General features: G+C 38.0%; 1 long non-coding RNA gene and 1 pseudogene across 1 annotated transcript in view; one reads left to right on the top strand and one right to left on the bottom strand.

Annotated features, from left to right (window-relative positions):
* LOC125938891 (uncharacterized) overlaps nucleotides 1-19,231 on the top strand; it is a 132,600-nt gene that overhangs the window by 13,656 nt on the left and 99,713 nt on the right. Inside the window, exon 2 of the long non-coding RNA XR_007462853.1 lies at nucleotides 4,267-4,365. This is a non-coding gene — a long non-coding RNA (uncharacterized LOC125938891). The remainder of the gene's footprint in view (nucleotides 1-4,266; nucleotides 4,366-19,231) is intronic.
* LOC125938890 (phosphatidylinositol N-acetylglucosaminyltransferase subunit P-like) lies at nucleotides 7,485-8,436 on the bottom strand (annotated as a pseudogene).

The following is a 19,231-nucleotide window of genomic DNA, read 5'->3' as shown; positions in this document are numbered from 1 at the left end:
GTATACACTTCTGCTAGGTTTTCAACTAGTGAATAAAATACAGGCTATTCTTTGTTAGAAATCTGTGAGTGGTGTGAGCTCCTTGAATACTAAAGATGTTAATTCTTATGGTTAATTCTGCATACTGCATACGCAGTGAGGCACCCTGAGGTCATATGATGAAGAAGCAACTTCAGGTTGAGGTCAAACTGAGTTAGGATGGCTCAGTCTGACTCTGTAGGGAATTAAATGGTAAATAAGAAATCTGGGGGACCCTCATCAGAGTATCTTACTGGTAGAGAATGATTTAGTGGAGAAATGAGCTTTGAAGTTAATAGCAATAGTGTATAGGATTTATATGATTTATATGTCTTAGTGTCTACACTTTTTATTTTGTTTTGTTTTTGTTTTATTTTATGATCTTTGTTCCTAATCGGAGGGCCCTTGCATCACCGTGATTCACAATAATAGTCATGAATATTTTTTTTTGAAAAAAAAGGCATTTTTTCTAAAACCCAAGAGAAATTACATACTTATTATTTATTTAAATGTTTAACAATGCTTTTTAGGCAACAGAAACGATATCTATTTATGTCACAATGATACTGAGTAGACTAATAAAAATGTCAATTCATTCTCAAAGTTTCAGTGCTTCAGCTGTCTTCAAAGTTTCATTTTTTACCTTTTAGGATTTCTTAAAATTTATGTCATTTTTTTTACCTCTTAGGATTTCTTATAATTTATGTGTCTCTGATTAATTTTTAAGATGGAAAACCAAACTAAAGTTTTGTGGTTTGCTGGATAGGTCACTTTTTTGCAATGTAGAATTAGTGTAGAAAAATAATAAAGAGGCCTTGGTATCCAGAATCTAGCACAGCACCTGATACTCATAAGTGCTCCATTAATATTTGCTAAAAGAATCCGATATATTGCCATAAACTGTTTTCCTTGGTTGAAATCTTTGCTAACTTGATTCTTTGTTTCTGATAAACTCATTGTTTCTACATTTAAAAAAAATGTAGTTTAAAATAGAAGGATTATTCTCTCTGACAAAAATCTTATACTTGCCCATAGTTCTACTTGTCCAGAAAACAGAGGAGCTACTGTGATACTTAATAGGAACTACCTGGAGTGAACGTTATTTATCTTCCCAGTACCTACTCCTACTTGCTCTCCTAAATTGCAATACTCAAAATTTCCTTTGAGGAGCCACGCCTCATCCCTGTGTAGTAGCCATTAGCTGAGGCGAGATTGAGCAGACTCCCATCCAGGGGTCGACACTGAATTGGGATAGACCAACCAATCAGAACGTTCCCGTCTGCTTGTCTAGGCTTATGTATGCATATACATAGTCCCCAGGCAACTGGGATTGATGCTTGGGAAGTTCAATCAGGGAGCATATTGAGATGTGAGTGAGAACGTGTGAAACCCTCCTTCCTGGAAGACTTGTTTCGGAATCCTGAAGGAAGTCTTACTAGACCCTACATGACATTATGGAGAAGGGCAAAACCAAGGAAACTGTAGAAAAAAAGAGCCATGTCCCTGACTGAGCTATACATGAAGCCAGTCCTAGCATTGAGTTTACTGTTTTAAGAGCCACCATGTCGCTTTTGTTTTTTAAACCAGTTTGTACATGATTGCCTGTTCTTTGAAAGGGGAGGAAAACTTTAATGGACATATAGCCTTATCCTAATCATATTCTTTTACTGGGAAAAAATTTAATTATTAGATTCTCTGCAAAAAATTTTGATTAAGTTTTTTGCATAAAGTTTTTTTTAATGTTTATTTTTGAGAGAGAGAAAGAGACACAACACAAGTGGGGGAGGAGCAGAGAAGAGAGGGAGACACAGAATCCCAAGCAGGCTCCAGGATCTGAGGTGTCAGCCCAGAGCCCAACACTGAGCTTGAACTCAGAAACCATGAGATCAGGACCTGGGCCGAAGTTGGACTCTTAACCAACTGGGCCACCCAGGCACCCCAAGTTTTTTACTTTTAGAGAGAGGCACAACTAATTTCAAAAGCACAAAAGTTTTCCTCTGACTAGAATACAAAGATACACTTATGTATTTTAGATAACAAAGCCACTAGCAAAATAAGACTGAAGTTTATGAGAAACTCCTAAGTATTGTACACATTTTTGTTCATGCATACCCAAGATATTGTAGGATTTTTTGCATGGCACCATCAATACATCTATCTTTATACACCCCTGATACCTATCAGTATACCTTTTAGGTACTGTTCATTAGAAAAACCCTATTTTGAAGGAAGTTAGAAAAAAATAGTCATGTTAACAAAAAATTCATTCAGGTAACCTTTGCAGAGTTGGTGTTTTTTCGTGCCAGCAAGTCCTTTGCTTTATATTCTGCCTTGGTTTCCGTCATTGTGCATTTCAAAACCTCCCAAAGTCAGACTTTCCATGAAGAGTCATCCAAATCAGAGTATATTTGGAATTCTGCTTCTCATGACCTAGTTGTATCACTAGAGGGATCAAAGAGGTTTTGTTCTGTTTCTATAATCAGCTATTTCTTTGAGAGGGCAGATTCATAAGAGTTTGAATTATGCTTAGAAATGCATACAAGGCAAGCAGCTACATGGCATTTTAATTACCTCCCTTCACTCCAATGAAAAACAACACCAGGCACAAACAGATGTCTCAGGTTAAACTCAGTTGATTCTCTTAACGTAGCAAATAATTAGACTGTTTCCTTTCTCCCTAGGCTTTTTCTTTTCCTTTTTCTTATTTTAATCTGTTTGCTCTCCTAGCTCTTCCATTTAATTTCCAAGGCATTCACCTTTTGCTAATGTTAAGAAAATTCCTACTGGACAAATTCTTCTGCTTACTAGACCCTACATGACATAGTATTAATATTCACAAAGGGAGCAGATGGCTGCCTTTGGGGTCCACCAATTACAGTAGTACCTTGCTTAGTCTGAATTGACTAATTAAAATCCTCAATTAACTAGAATGGGAAATTCAGTATATACAACCCCTATGGTGACCTCATGATATAGTGAGTTTGCAAATGAGTGTTTAGAATTCTTTCCCTGCCCTTTGGGGGGATAAAAACAAAAGGTAAGGAAACGGAGTCATCTAAAGGATTTTTGAAAACTCTAAAAAAAACTCAAACCCTGAAACTATGGAGTTTTCTCTGGCATCAATGTACATTTACCTTAAGTTCCCATATTTTTCCACATATACATCTATAATTTGTTTTTTTTAAATCATCATTGAAATTTAGATTAATCAATATTTTGAGATGTTTCATTTTATATTTAATTTGATAAGCATTTACTGCACCTCCAAAGTACTCAAAATATTATGTTGTTAAGGCAAAAAAGAAAAAAAAAAGTTTTCTAGTTACCCTTGCTGCCAAAGGAGTCACCCAAAACTGATGGTTGAAAATAACAGCGGTCATTTTATCATGACCACAGATTCTGTGACACAGGAATTCAGGAAGGCCTCAGATGGGCAGTTATGGCATTGGATATCTCATGTGGTTGCACTAAGGTAGTGGTTAGAGCTGGAAGAGCAGGTGGCTGGAGCAGCTGAGGACTTATTTATCTTCCTTCAAGTATCTTCAGGGTCTATCCATGGGTCTCTCTGAGCTGGTTTGGGCTTCCTTGCAGCATGATGGCCTCAGAGCAAATGTTCTGGCCAACAAGGTAGAAGCTAATCCCCTTTTGTGACCCAGCACTTCAAGTCACGCAGTGTCATTGCTGCTGCATTCTGTTAATTACACATGAATTGCTAGCCCCTCCAAATTCTGGGGAAAGGGAGTTAGACTTTGTATCTCATTGAGGGAGTGTAAGTTTCTAGAAAAGCATGTGGGACTGAGAAGTGGTCATCTTTGGAAGATACAGTTTGCCATGATGAGTCAGATATAACTTCTCCAAAGAAGCTCATAGTCTAGTGGATATAACCACGATTCTCAAACTGTGCATTGAGGTCCCCCAGGTGTCTGTGAGGAATTCACAGTGTATTCACTGGATACTTTACATTTTTGCGGGAAACAATATGACATCAGTCAGACACCATGTGAATTATTACTAGTAAGTTGTTTGGACCTAATTACTTAAGAAGTGGAACTGTTAGGCATTTCTTTTGTCCTAGTTATGCCCTGAAAATAATTTATAGAGACAGAGAAAGTTTAGGAATCACTGGGATAAAAAACAAGATACAGATACTCAACTACGGTCTTAGCAGGTCCACAACTGACATTTGTAAGGTCCAGGACATGAATACAAATGGGGTTACTAGCTTGCTCCTTTCTTTTCCCATTACAGCTCCTGTGGACACGCCAGCTTTATACCTGAGCTCTGTGCATTCTCTCCCCCCACTGCAATAGCAGTTTCTCCTTGGCCCTTGGAGTGAGCACCCCAGAGGTAAGTCAGTCCTTTGGGGGGAAGGACCAGTGGGGGAAGTCCACACAGAAGCAGACTGTGTGGATTTAAGCTAGAAATTTTGGAGTCCCAGGCACCCCAAATGTGATATAGAAAGGAGATCAGGGTTCTGGATTAGCCCATTTGGAAGGGAGTAGCTGGAGGGCCTTCTAAAATACAGGGGCTTAGGCAAGGCCTGGTCTAAGGGAGGTAATGAGACCCAGCACAGAACACAGCATATAATTGGTCCTCAAATTATATTTCATGAATAAATTAATCCAGAGCAGATTCTGATATGTATGATGACAGAGATTAAATACCGACTGCTATGGAAATTGAAACAAAGAGCAATTCATTCTTGGAAAGGCTTATGTTACCTTCAGAGATGAGGGAGAGAAGAAGTAGAAGTGTGATGGGAAGTCAGCAAAATGCAGGGATTAATGAAGCTGCTAGAGGCAAGCATCAGAAGAAAATCTAAAACTACGCTCACCATTAGTGGTGCATCTGAGTTTCAGGGCTTCCTGAAGCATACATAATTTGAGGGGCTCTCTTCCAAAAAAAGAATATGAAATTAGGTACGAAAAGATCACACAAATTATACATTTATAGAACCTCACAGAGTTACAAATACCAAACAAAATGTCCAGAAAGAATTGGGGCACCTGGCTGGCTCGGTCAGAAGAGCATCTGACTCTTGATCAAAGTGAATTTGAGCCTCACACTGGGTGTAGAGATTACTTAAATAAATAAAACTAAAAAAAAAGTCCAGGAAGAACAATTTTATTTTTTTTAATGTTTATTTATTTTTGAGAGAGAGAGAAAGAGAGAGACAGAGCACGAGTCAGGGAGGGGCAGAAAGAGAAAGAGACAGGATCAGAAGCAGGCTCCTGGCTCAGAGCAGACACAGGGCTTGAACTGACAAGCTGTGAGATCACGACCTGAGCTGTAGTCAGATGCTTAACCCACTGAGCCACTCAGGCACCCCATAGAAAGAGCAATTTTCTGGATGCTTTCTTACTAAATACCAATTTTATGTTTTGTAGGGAGAACAGAAAGATAATTTGTTCTAGTGTTGGCTGAATATTTAAAAAAAATATTTATTGTTTACAAAATGTTAGCACCATCATTATTAGTAATGACATGTAAACTGCTGTCATCTGTTGTCAATTGTGAATACCTCTTGTCATGGTGTTGAACTGTTACAGACCTGCTCTATTTTAAGTATAGTTACAGCTTTCTTCCCTTCAAACCTAGCAATTCTGAAATATTTTGTTTCACACAGCTACCATAAACTATGAAAAATATGGAACTTTTATAATTGTATATATAGCGCATTCTCAAATATAGTCCTGAGAGGAGAAGGCATCTGTTTTGATTAGATCTTGATGGGAACCAAACCCTCTGTTAAAATTTTATGTTCTTGATGTTGGAAGAATTTTCTACAGATTAGCTTCTGGCTCCATAACTTCAACCTCCACCACACCTACTTTCAGAGCCGAGCTATGTAAGAATCAGCCTCTGGCCCTGTACCTTTGTGTCAGAAGACCAGGAGAGTTGACACAGTGGGCAGTGAGGGTATTCATAGAATCTATCCCCACATTGGGACAGCTGGCAAAAGCTTTCATGGAAGTAGCTGTGAACCATGTAAGTGACAATATGCTGAAGTTGTATGTATCCCCAACTTAATCAACTACTCCTTAACTCATATCCTCAAAAGCTACAAGGCTCCCCAGTGCCACCTCGTATGAAGGGAGCCTGGAGAGGAAAGAGACAGGGGCCTTAACCAATTGCTGTTAAAAAAAAAAATTACTTTTCACATTTTACAAAAACCACGTGCCTGTGTGAACTCAATGCTGCGGCCCTCGTAGGACCTTAGAAAGGGCCCATGCAAAGCAGGCACTTGAAGCTTAAACCTCATTCATGTGAATCCACCTTTCCCCACCATTCTGTATATTTCACGGAAGGAGACAAGTAGTGCAAACTGAGAAAACGTTCTCTAATAGAAGTAACACTGGACTGGAGTCCAGAGAACTGGAGCTTTGTTTGGTTCCAGCTCTCTCAGCTCTATTCCTTTGGGCCACCCTTTGGGACTTACTCTTGTTATCTGTTAAGTATTGGCCCTTCCTCATCTGCAAAAGGAAAGGAGAAATCAGCAGTCCAGTGTGGGACTCTTTGTGGTTCTACCTGGGAAGTAAATTATATTAAATGATGCAAATTATGTACATTTCAGTCCATATTATTTCTGTCAGTTACTATTGCCATTTCTGCAACTTGAAATAATGTGAGAATTATAACCAGCATGCAAGAACTTAAAAATATTTTAGCTCTGACATAGGGAGGTAGATGTACTGCAAAACACTCATGAGAAGCAAGAACAAATTGTCATTCTGAACACCATCACTAAAAGTACACAGAAGCACTTTTCCTCCAGTTTTAAAAAAGCTTATCTTTCAAAAACGTGCAAAAGTCACATAAGCTTCCATAAAAAACACTTCCAATGCAGACATGTATACAGTGAAAAATACAAGTCTCATCTCCAAATTTCACTTCCAAGAGGAATTACTGCTAACAATTTAGACCTGTATGTAGCCTTCCACAATTAGTCTATGCACACACAATGGCAGATGGCATTTTGAAATATTAACTGAGGGGTTTTCTTTCCACTTTATTTCCTGGTGGTCCTGGCCTTTCACCCATTCTGTCAGCTGGCATGCATTCTGTGTTTGACACCTCAGGGAAAAGATGACCCAACAAAATACATTAAAAAAGGAAGTCAACAACTTTTGAGTCTCTAATTTTTTAGTTTCTAGTCCTTAAGGGAATAGAAAGACACAGGGAATAAAAAGAGATTTGGAAAAACATATGACAAGTTGGAAGAAGCCGTAAGGCTTCCAAGACTAGATAAAAGAATTTCAATTCTTGGGAGAAGAGAGAGATTCAGAGAGGAAGAAAGGACCTCTGGCAACTTATGCTGCTTCTCTCCGAAAAATTAGAAAAAGGCCACATTTTGGTGAATGAATTACAATAAGGTGCCTTGTTGAGCAGATCCTTCCTAGGGGCAGTGGCTTAGACAGCTGACAACACCTTTGTAAAAGACAAGAGCCCCTCCTTCTTCCAACAACCTTGGCCCCATGCCAAGGGTTTTGTCTTTCTAGATTTCAGCCCTATTCACACCCAAGCATCTTTGTCCAGTGTTCAAACTACATAACTGTATGAGACAGCCTTCCTTGTGGGTTCCTGAGAAAGAAGGTCATCTGTCCTGCCTCTCCAGCTCAGGTGAACTTGGCAGTGAAGAGACAGGACATAAGCATGCTTATGCAGGTATAGAGGTTGTTCCTACACTCTCAGGCAGGGATGGTGGCCAGGCCCCAGGAGCAAAAGAGATGTCAGTGGGGTGTCTAGAGCCCTTGGATTTTTTTAATGGTAATGCAATATTTTATTTATTCTGTCCATTAATAACTAATATTAGAGAACACTTATAATATTAATGGAACTTAATCTAAGAGAAGTTCATCTTACATTTTTTTACATTTCAGTATCAGGTGATCATAAGCAGATAGTCAAAATAATTATGGCCCAAAGTATTATACCAAAAACTTTTTATAAATGCTTGGTGTTGGTGTATGTACAATTCAGATTTTGGTGTAAAGTTCTTTGGCTGCAAGGAAGAACATTTGGTTACTTCCCTAATAGGAATGTCTCTTGATGTGGGGATGGTGTCTTAGTATTTCTTTTGCTATTGATTTTCAGCATAGTTACCTGTGATTGTAGGAATGGAGTTGAGTGTGGAGAGATACTCATCATGTTTACTCCAAATAAGAGTACATAACCGATTACTATAGTAATGAGGAGGCAGACAGGAAGTGTAACTGCCCAATATTTTTGAGGGCAATAAGTTAAGCCTAAGGAGTTTAGCAAAGATTCAGCAATGAAAGCCCATGCAAGATATAGTATGAAGCCACATTGGGAGCTTAGGGAAAGAACAAAGGCATAAATCACTCTTTCTGGCAAAGGTAACGGTGAATTTTCCACCATTTCCCTGTGGCTTTAGATAATCTCCAACACACACATACAAGCAGTGCTGGAGGACCCACTGGACTTTACACAGTCTCTCAGAATTTCCTACAGCCTAGCATGAATGGAATGACTCTTGGGAAGGGTATGGAAGTAGCTGGGAGAGCCAGACTTGGGAAGGGGAAGACACAGAAATGATTGGCATGATCCTAAGATGGGTGGCCAGACAGGGTAAGAGTGGATCCTAGCATCCCAAGTACTGATAGAGGGCAAATCCAGTGATGAGATGTCTTTTCACTCACAGCTTCGCCCAAATAAGCCTTCCTGGAACTCAAATGCAGTATCAGAAATTAATTTTCTATTACTACATAAAAGTAAGGTTAAAACAGAAAATAAGTTCATTATTTTTTTAAGAATTACATTTCTTGGGGTGCTTGGGTGGCTCAGTTGGTTAAGCATCCACCTTCGGCTCAGGTCATGATCTTGTGGTTGGTGAGTTTGAGCCCCGTGTGAGGCTCTGCACTGATGGCTCAGAGCCTGGAGCCTGCTACAGATTCTGTCTCCCTCTCTCTCTGCCCCTTCCCTGCTTGTGCTCTCTCTCTCTCCCTCTAAACTATAAACTTTTAAAGTTACATTTCTTGCCTAAGTTTGTAAATCGAGATTCATACTTTGTTAGCATTGCAGTGGTAATAAAATTATATGTATACTTGACAATATATCTGGAACAGACTTCTATATGAGCACATATAGATCTACCTCAGTAAAAAATCCTTTCATAATATGGCTCATGTAACATTTATCTAACCATTCGCTGGATGTTTAAGTTGTATCTGATTTTCACTCTTATGTTGCAGCAATAAGTGTTCTTTAAACCAACTACTGTTAGCACAGCCTCTTTGAACAATCTTTCTGTGTACTTAGATGGCAGGTATTGAGAGTATTACATTCCAGTTGGAAACACACACTCATCCACACAATCAATATGAGAAATTGTGTGCTAAAATTCATGTTCTGTTGGATTTTTTTTAGCACCAATATCTTTTTTATCAAGTGAAATATTATTCGGCAAGTCTATATTTTAAAGATATGAGGTAGAGGCACTCTGGATGTGTAGAGACAGAAGGCTAGGGGATCTGATGCTTTGGTCAACTCTATCCCTGTCCCAGTGCCCCACCTTTTCCATGCCCCTGCCACTGCATCAGTTCCAATGCATAGGGATGGTACTGTGGCCCTTTTCGCATTCACTGGTCAGGAATACCACAGACAAGATTTAGGATGTTGGTCTGGCAAAGGCGGTTAGATGTCACAGGTGTCTTTTATGGCTTTTTGACTTTTGCTTTTGTGATTTAATATCAACTATTTTGAGGTTAGTTGTGCTGTCCTTTGTGTCCATGATACATAGTGTATAATTCAGTTATAGCACTTGTCACATTGTTCTTTCCTGAAAGTACTATTCATAGAGAGAGAGAGAGAAATGTTTCCTTTAGAATCTATAGAAATAGATTTCCTTTAGAAATAGCTCCTTTAGAATCTATACAATGTACCATAAAACTTGGCAAGTACTAGCTTTTCCATAAGGCCTTCTGAATGAAGGAATGAATGAATGAGGCACACACATTTGCACAACTTAAGACACACAAACTCTTCTTCAAGTGTATAGGTACTTAAAAAAATACAAATGTATCTATTTTAGTCTCCCCTAGTCTTCTTTGGACCTACTATGTAGGTGTCTGAGTCTTCTTGCTTTAGAACAGATTTATAGAAGAGGATTGGAATTGGTCCAAATGGCTCACATCATATTCTTATAGCCACCTCTGGTAGATGACATAATGAGAGCAGCATATGTACTTATAACAACTACCACTGTGTGTGAAGGATGGATTTGGTAGATGTTAAGCAAAAATGGGAATATGTATGATTTTTACATCTGAGAGTTAGGAGAATCTAAGGCTGCCCACTCCATCCAGACTTTCAATTTTGTCACCAGGATGAGTGGGCGGAAGATCCTATAGAGGGGAAAACAAAATGAAGTAGAGGAAAGAGCATATGATAAATGCCTAAATAAGTAATAGGGAGATCAACCACATGAGGATAGTAGTTTTTTTCTTATATGTTTTTATTTTAACATACTTTCAGACTTACAGAAAAGTTGCAAGAAGATTTTAAAAGATACTCTTCACCTAAAAGATTCTCAAAAAGATAAAATTGAAAGTTGCAGATATGAAGCTTCTTACCCCTAAATATTTCAAGTGTACACCCTAAAATCAAGGACATTCTTTTACATAACAAATATAATCATAAAAAATCTGGAAGCTCACATTTATACAAGTTATTATTTAATATACAGATAGATTTTTCAAATTATCCAAGTAGTTCTCTTTATAGAAACCAACCAACCAACCAACCAACCAATCAACTAACCAATCAACCAAACACAACAGCAACAAAAAACACTGCCAGATCTCACATTGCATTGTTTAGTCTCCTTTAGCCTGAAATAGTTTGTCAATCTTGCTTAATATTTTGTGACACTGATATATATATATATATATATATATATATATATATATTTTTTTTTTTTTTTTTTTTAATTTTTAACGTTTATATATTATTTTTGAGAGACTGAGAAAGAGCACAAGTGAGGTTGGGGGAGAGAGGGAAGGAGAGACAGAATCTGAAGCAGGCTTCAGGCTCTGAGCCGACAGTACAGAGTCTGATGCAGGGCTTGAGCTCACGAATTGTGAGATCATGACCTGAATCAAAGTCAGATGCTTAACTGACTGAGTCACCCAGGTGCCCCAAGTGACACTGATATTTGTAGCCAGCTATATTATAGAATGTTTCTCAATTTGAATTTGTCTGATGCTTCCTCATGATTACATTCACATTACACATTTTCAGCAGGAATTTCTTAGGAGAGATGCTGTGTCCTCAGTGCATCATTCTGCACTAAAAAGTTACTATTTTCTTTCAATGTAATTAATACATATCTTATGGGAGAAGGAACTTTGAGACTATATAGATACCTGGCTACTCTTCAAATTGGTACATACTAGTTTACCATTCATTAATGATTCTTCCCTAAAGCAATTATTTCTTTTAAAAATTTTTTTAAAGTTTATTTATTTTGAAAGAGAGAGAGAGAGAGCAGGGAAGGGTAGGAGAGAGAGAGGGAGAGGGATGATCCCAAGAAGGCTCTACACTGTCAGCACAGAGTCCGATGTGGGGCTCAAACTCAAAAACTGTGAGATCATGACCTGAGCCGAAACCAAGAGTCAGTCGGATGCTTAACCAACTGAGCCACCCAGGTGCCCCTTGCCTAAAACAATTATTTCAATGACAGTTGCTAAACAGTGGGTTTTCATGTTCACCATTTCTTCTATATTTACCAGTTGCTTTTGTACAATAAAGAAGAGTTTACTCTTCATATGTATGTATGTATTTCTATATGGACTCTTGATTCTTATTTTATTCAATGGGTTATAAGTTACTTTTATCATCATTTTGATGCCCAAATTTCCAAGATTTGATTAGTGAGAAGTCCTTCAAGAAGGTTTCTTTGTCCTTTTGATATATCCCCATCATTCTTGTTTTCTGCCATAAAAAGTTATTCTAGGCTCAAGTTGTATGTTCCCTGTCCCAAACTGGTTTCGTTTTGTTAGTGGAAAATGGGTATCATTGCTTCCAGTCCTTGTCAACCAACAGAGCTGGGAAAGCCACAGGGATCATTCAGACCTTTCTCCTACCCATATTTGTAATTCTTCTTTGTCAGTGAGAAAACTGGCTCCCATTGACATTGTATATCTACTCATTTGCTTAATTCTGGAATATACAGAAAGTAGTTTCAAGGGTGCCTGGGTGGCTAAGTCAGTTAAGCATCCAACTCTTGGTTTCAGCTCAGGTCATGATCTCATGGCTCATGGGTTTGAGCCCCGTGTTGGGCTTCATGTTCACTGCATGGAGCCTGCTTGGGATTCTCTCTCTCTCCCTGTCTCTTTGCCCGCCACCCCCCACCCCCGACTCTCTCTCTCAAAATAAATAAATAAACATTAAAAAAAAAGAAAGTTGTTTCAGAATTGCTAATTTCTATGTCTGAGGAAAAAACCTCCTCTGATTGAACAGTAATCATTAATGCTTTTTGACTTTAGCTTGAAGAGATATAGTCCAACTATTCCACTTAATGTTACTTGAGTTTGATCTCCCTCCTGCCTCCAATTTGGTTCATTTGTTTGTTTCTGTTTATATTCCGTATTAATTTTTTTCCCTTCATCCTTGATTTCTTGAGTATATGAAGCATTCACATGGTGCTACAGGTCAGGATTATATAAAAAGTGGTATGATTTCCCACATTTGTTTTATTCTTTTCAGCGGTCTTAAATGGTTTTCTATTTTATCCTGCTTGTGTTTCTTTATGCACAAATGAGTACTACATGTATATTTTCTAAATTTCTCTCTTACACAAAAATAACTTACTATATATACATATAGATATATTTACTTTAACAATACATCTTGGAGAGCACTCCAAATTTGTTCATAGATCTTATTCTTGCATAGTACTCCATTGTGTGGGTGCACCAGAGTTTATACTGCTTTCCTATAAATGTGCATACAGGTTACTTCCAGTATTTAAAAATTATAAATAATACAGCAATGAATAATCTAAATAATATTGTACAGATATATTTTTGGAGGTATATTTTCAAGGTTCCTACATGTAGAATTGCTGGTTCAAAAGGCAGACACATATGTATATTTGTTAGATATCACACATCCCTGTCCATAAAGGTTTTGTACATACTCACTAGCAGTGTATGAGAATGCCTGTTTTATATTTTTTCCATATGATAGATAAGAAATATTATCGCATTATAATTTTAATTGACATTTACTTACTATGAATTAGGTTGATTATATTTTAATACGTTTATGAGCCATTTATATATATATTTTTGGTGAATTCTCTACTTGTATCTCCTGGGAATACTATTCAGTTATCTCATGGGATAAATGGAGTAAGTGAAATAAATATGCTCACCTTTGAACACTTTTTGAAAGAGTGGCCAACTCAATATTCAGAAGATTGCAGGTTTCCTCATCTGTAATCCATTTTCTACTATTGACAGGACTCTTTCTAACCAATCCCAGAGAGAAGGGATTTTACCTTGATTACAAAGATATACAAAGCAGGAAGTTCTGTAACAACTAGAAGCACTGTTCTGTTTGCAATTGAGTTTGGAAAGTTAGGGAAGAAAGAATGACGATGAGAGCTGGTTTTTCCACTTAGTTGGGTGGTTGAATTAGCTGACCTTTAAGGTCTCTTCCACCCTGAATTTTATGATTCCATGAATCATTCCTCTGATTCAGGCCAAGTCAGTGATGAAATAGGTGGGGAGGTGTGGAGGTCAGAGGTGAGTTGGAGATGTGGCAAGTGGGTGAGAACAAGAAGAGCGAAGCGATTTTGTAATTTTTTTTTAACATTTATTCATTTTTGAGGGACAGAGAGAGACAGAGCATGAGCAGGGAAGGAGCAGAGAGAGGGAGACACAGAATCCAAAGCAGGCTCCAGGCTCTGAGCTGTCAGCACAGAACCTGATGTGGGGCTCGAACTCGCGAACTGCGAGATCATGACCTGAGCCGAAGCTGGACGCTCAACGGACTGAGACACCCAGGCGCCCCAGAAGAGTGAAGAGATTTTAAATTGGAGTACAGAGTTAAGAAATAAATAGTTTTTTTTTCTCCTTTAAAAACCCAGTGTCAGAAGGGTGAATAAAAATGTACATTGGTGAAAAGGAATATTGGGTGGATAGGAAATTGGAGGGGAGTGGTAGTACGGTCATGGTAGAAAATGGACTCAGGAAGTTGGACAGGATTTTAAGGATGAACAAGATGACAAGAAGCATGATCAGCCACCATCCCAACAGGGAGAAAAAAGCAGTTATTGGGGTACACAAAGTCTTCACAGTGATTTTCCCTTCTTCCAACTTTATCTGCCTTGTAAGAAATGTAAGAAAACTACTTTGGATAAGACAATCTGATGTAAAATCTGTAAAAATTTTTTGAATAGAAGCACATGCACTGTCTTCAGATTTTAAGGCCACACTTAGAGGACAGACTTTAAGGGAGAAGTGAGATGCCTGTATTGATCATGATATTTATAAGAGATTGAAAGTATCTTGAAGCAACTTCATGTTATTCAGCTATTCAATCATAGAGGATATTTTCCTTCAGTTGACCAAGGAGAGGTTGAATTGGCAAATCATTGCATATGGAAGTGGATGTGCCACTTTCATTTTGTCTTGGAGAAATGCTCCAAACAATAATATACAAAGGAGAAGTACGCCTAGAGAATGACAGCAGTGACAATGGCGCTATGGTGACTTAAGATGGGGAGATAATGTTTGCCTGTTGTAGCCATGATGTTGATAGTGACAATTATAATAACAATTAATACAGAGACTCACAGAAAAGCTTAAGCTTCTGTTTTGCTAGTATGCTGGTATCTTTCTATTACTAACGGGATGAAAAACATCTGAGAGTGAAAATTCACATGCAAGCAGCACCAAGGTAGCAGGAATAAGAAAACAACATTCGACTTTACATGACCTCCGTGGTTCCCTTGCTCTTCTGCAGTGGCTTCACGTTGCAGCCTCTGAATGGCTGCAGAAGACACAATAAGTATCCCGTATCCCAGCCATTTGTGTCCCATACAGCTCTTCCATTTTGAAATGAGCAGAAAGAACAATGAAAATGTCTTTTATTTGCCTTTTGGTTCTTTTTTTTCTTTTGCATAATTGCATTAACTCAACAATTATTTACTGAAAAACTGCTCTGAGCTCAGCACTGGGTAATTTGTTGTAATCAATATGCTGCATATTATTTTATTATTGCTGTGATATGCACATAATAATCACTGATGATATGCACATAATATTTGTCTAATGAATGAAGAAATAAATGAATGGGTGGGTACAAAAGGGATATAAGGATGAATAATATGGAATAGCTTATCTTTGAGTATCTTATAATGATGAAGTAAGTACGTAATAAACACAGGGACAGGTAGTTATGAAGCAATGTGGTAATTCAAGTGATGAAAATGCATGCAGGAGATTATAGAAACCCATGTCCCTGGCTGGTTTTGACATGAATGTGATAGAAAAATATTGCATAAATATGACTGTATTATTAGTCATACTTGTATAATCCTATCTTTTTCACTTTTTTGTTATCCTCTTCATTTTCTCCAACTTAATATTTAATTTCTAGGTATGGGTAGACCTACTCAATAGCAAACTTTGAACTTAGTACTAGAAGTAGTTAATAGTTGTTGAGTTATCTACTTCATCTCATTTCCTAGTCAAAATATTATTGCATTTTAACTCATTAATTCTCACAACCCTTTGAGGTGGTTACATTTTTATTCCCATTATATAGGTACAAAAACCGACGCACAGAAAGGCTAAGTAATTTGTTCAAAGACACACAGCTAAGAAGGGGTAGAATGAGGATTACATCTAGGCACTTAGTTCAGGATGCTCTTTTTTTTTTTTTTATTAAAGTATAGTTGACACACAATGTTACATTAGTTTTAGGTGCACAGCGTAGTGATTCCACAAGTATATACCTTTTGCTATGCTCACCACAAGTGTAACTACCATCTGTCACCATACAACACTATTACAGTACCATAGACTATATACCCTTGTATCCCTATGACTTACTCATTCCATCATTAGAAGCCTGTGTCTCCCACTCCCCTTCACCCATTTTTGCCCATCTCCTATCTCCCTCCCCTCCGGCAACTATCAGTTTGTTCTCTATAATTATGGGTCTGTTTCTGTTTTTTGTTTGTTTATTCCTTTGATTTGTTTTTTAGTTTCCACATGTAAATGAAATAATATGGTGTTTGTCTTTCTCAGTCTGACTTATTACTTAGCCTGATACCCTCTAGGTCCACCCATGTTGTTGCAAATGACAAGATCTCATATTTTTCATGGCTGAGTACTATTCATTGTATGTATATGTGTGTGTATGGATAAAGAAGATGTAATATATATATTTATATTTATGTAAATATAAATATTTGTAATATATAATATATATTTATATATTTATCCATCCATCCATTGATGGACACTTGCATCAGTGATTTTTGATCAACACTCTCATGCTTTTTCTCCCTTTCTTCCTCAGAACCTCAGAATGGGCTTTCAGGACTTTCTTTACATTATGATCTAAGTATACAATAAGTTTAACATGCTATTTACCTCACGAGTATTTACAAGAGCAGAAACACTAAGACAAAGGAATAATTTCTAATTGTAGAATCTCAGTTACCCCAGATAATGGGACCATTTCGTGTGGGGGAAGGGGGAGAAATCTTTAAAAATGCTCCTTAACTCATACCACTTTATTTACCCATTCAGTTGTCAGACATTTATTGAGCACATAATGGGTATGTTCCAGGTTATGTTCTCTCTGGAAGCAGCTGCTGAGATGGAATTGGAGTACAAGATGTTTATTAGGGATCAACCTCTGTGAAAAGAAGCAGGTGGAAGCAAAATTGAACCAAGGGAGAAGTCACATTGCAAAGCAAGAGTGACTAAATTTGTCCATTTGGCATGAGGCTCTAGAGTCAGAACTGCCCATCAGAATTGTCCCAGATTGGCTTCGGGCCTTTATCCTCCAACATCACTCCTCTTGGTTGCTTGGTTACTAGATGCAGGCTTCCATAAAAGGGCATGATCTCAAGTGAGGCAATTCACTGTCTACAGCTGAGGCCAACCTAAACGGAGCCAACAGCTGGAGGCTGACTGCACTCCCAGTGGCTGACCAGCAAGTCTTTCCTTGAAGGGACATCTGAATGACACATCTCTGTGTCTACCACAGGGTGCCAGGCCCTGGGCTAAGTGCAGAGAACAACTACATAAAGCAGACACAGTCCCTTTGCTCAAGGAGAAATTGTTACATCTGATGTATCAATGGTTACTTCTGAGTACTTTTCCTTTTTAATAATTTTGATTTCCCAAAACCCTAGATTTGCCCAAAGTCCTTAGAGGGGCTTTCCTGTTCATGGGCAAACAGTAATGATTATTGAAAACAGTGCAGGTAGACCTGAGGTTGCCCTTGGGGAAGTCACTTTTCCTGAGCCTTTGTTTGCTTATTTATAAGGTGAATATTACAATTATCCTTTGGAGAGAGTTCTAGAAACTACACGAAATATTTATACATTGTCTAGCAAAGAGTTCTAATGCTTAGTAAGTGCTCAGTAAATGGCAGCTATTTTTACTGCCCTGTTTGTCATCATTGCATATGGCTACCACCATGGGCCTTCTCTATATATCCATTATGGTGGGTTTGAATAATCTTTTCTGTCCTTCATTTTGACCATGACATATCTTCTCAAATATGTCTAGATCCTCACATTCTACTTTAAAACTCTGTAGCTCTCTGCTTCTTATGACTTCTGTCCATTTTCCCTACCACCTGCTACTTATATTTTTGTACCTGTCTAGGTAAGCTTTAATTAATGCTTCTACTCCATCCTTAAGTTTCATTTCCTCGGCTACATCTCATGTTTAGGAAGCTTGAATCTTTTAACTAAGCAGACATTTTTGCACATTAAAATACTCTATTCTTTTGTAAACTCTTCCAGGATGACTGGAAAAGAGCAACAAACTCTCAATGACACACATTCCTTATGATTCCCTCTTTACTATTATTGAGTATCCTACAGCATATGTTTTCTGCTTGGCTTACATATAGCATTTATAGACATTCATTACTAGGGACGTAGAATCATATAATTGTAAAGCTAGAAGTAATCGTAGGAACTTTTGGCCTCATCTGCTTCATTTGGAAGATGGGGAAATTGTTCTTAGAGAAGTTAATTAAGTTGCTCATGTTCATGTAGCTAGTTAAGCAAACACAAACCTTCGTGATTAAAGTTCTTTAACTCTATGCTCTTATCTGTTCTTTATTTTCTGTGTCAATAATGTTGTCTTAAGTTTCATGTTCCTTGGGTATATACACATGAATCAATATAGTCATCAGAGACTTACTCTGTAAGAACTCAATAAACATGTGAGGGTACATGGTTCTTGCCTACCTTCTGTTTTCCCAGTTAGTCACCTAACAATAAGGAGAGATGGGATAATCTTGAGCAGGTATGAGAATGTCACCATTCTCCCTTCTCTCCTGTCCCTATACTTCTGCCAGGGATCCTACGCACACCATCAGCTAGGATGTCTCTGTAAGGTGATGTTTCAGGAAGAATTGGGATCAGTTGCTTACCTTCAGGTCCCAACCATCTTGCATTCCCAGATTTTAAGTGTCAGTTTCCTGGGACCTTCCTTTAGGATGAGGGCAGGACCCTATATTGCAAGTCTCAGAGCAAATGTGGAGATGTGTAAGTCCAGCAAGAGATCTTAAATCTGAGCTGCTCAGGGGAATACTGCTCAGTCTGGGATGGAGAAAGGAAAGTAATTCCAGTTTTCACTCATGAGGAAGTTTTACTGGGACTTGGATGGACATTTTAGTCACGTGAATAATCCCTGCCCTTTCCCTAATACAACTCATAGAACCATGACTTTGGAGGGCTATGGGGTTTTCTCTGTTCAAGCTGTGGGTCATGGTGCACTTTGCTGACAGCTTAATGTATATTTAGGAAAATTCAGTTTGTCTTGGGCCATTTCCAAACCACAGACCTCCTTTGCATTCCTGACTTCTCTACTGTATCCTCTATGGGATTTGCAAAGGAGGACAAGACAGTCTGGAGAGAAAAACAAATTATTCTGTATTTATTAATCATAATGATAAAATTTTCAAGCTGGGAAAGTTATCTTTAAGTCAA

This window comes from Panthera uncia, assembly GCF_023721935.1.
Source record: "Panthera uncia isolate 11264 chromosome B2 unlocalized genomic scaffold, Puncia_PCG_1.0 HiC_scaffold_24, whole genome shotgun sequence".
NCBI lineage: Eukaryota > Metazoa > Chordata > Mammalia > Carnivora > Felidae > Panthera > Panthera uncia.
This window is presented reverse-complemented; position numbering and strand designations above follow the sequence as displayed.